The sequence below is a fragment of the Arachis ipaensis genome, chromosome B07 (assembly GCF_000816755.2).
Source record: "Arachis ipaensis cultivar K30076 chromosome B07, Araip1.1, whole genome shotgun sequence".
NCBI lineage: Eukaryota > Viridiplantae > Streptophyta > Magnoliopsida > Fabales > Fabaceae > Arachis > Arachis ipaensis.
Window position 1 is genome coordinate 29281813 of NC_029791.2, and position 296 is coordinate 29282108.

A 296-nucleotide genomic window follows, 5' to 3' on the forward strand; every position below is an offset into this window, starting at 1 on the left:
TTTTAAAATCTTTTAAATTTAAAAAAAAATTAAAGAACTTGATTTCAATTTAAAAATATTTAAAATTTGTTAATTTTTAAAAAGCCAAAATTAAAGGATCTGATTTCTGAATTTTTCTTTTAATTTGTGTGTGCGATTTCTGCGCATCACCACTATAAATTTAAAGAAATTGTAGGCATCGTTTTTTTGGCTCCGTGTTATTGTCATACACAAATTGATGAATACATTTCTAATTTCTATCATATATACATGATTGCAGTATATTAAAAATAAAAAAATATTATTTATATACTAAA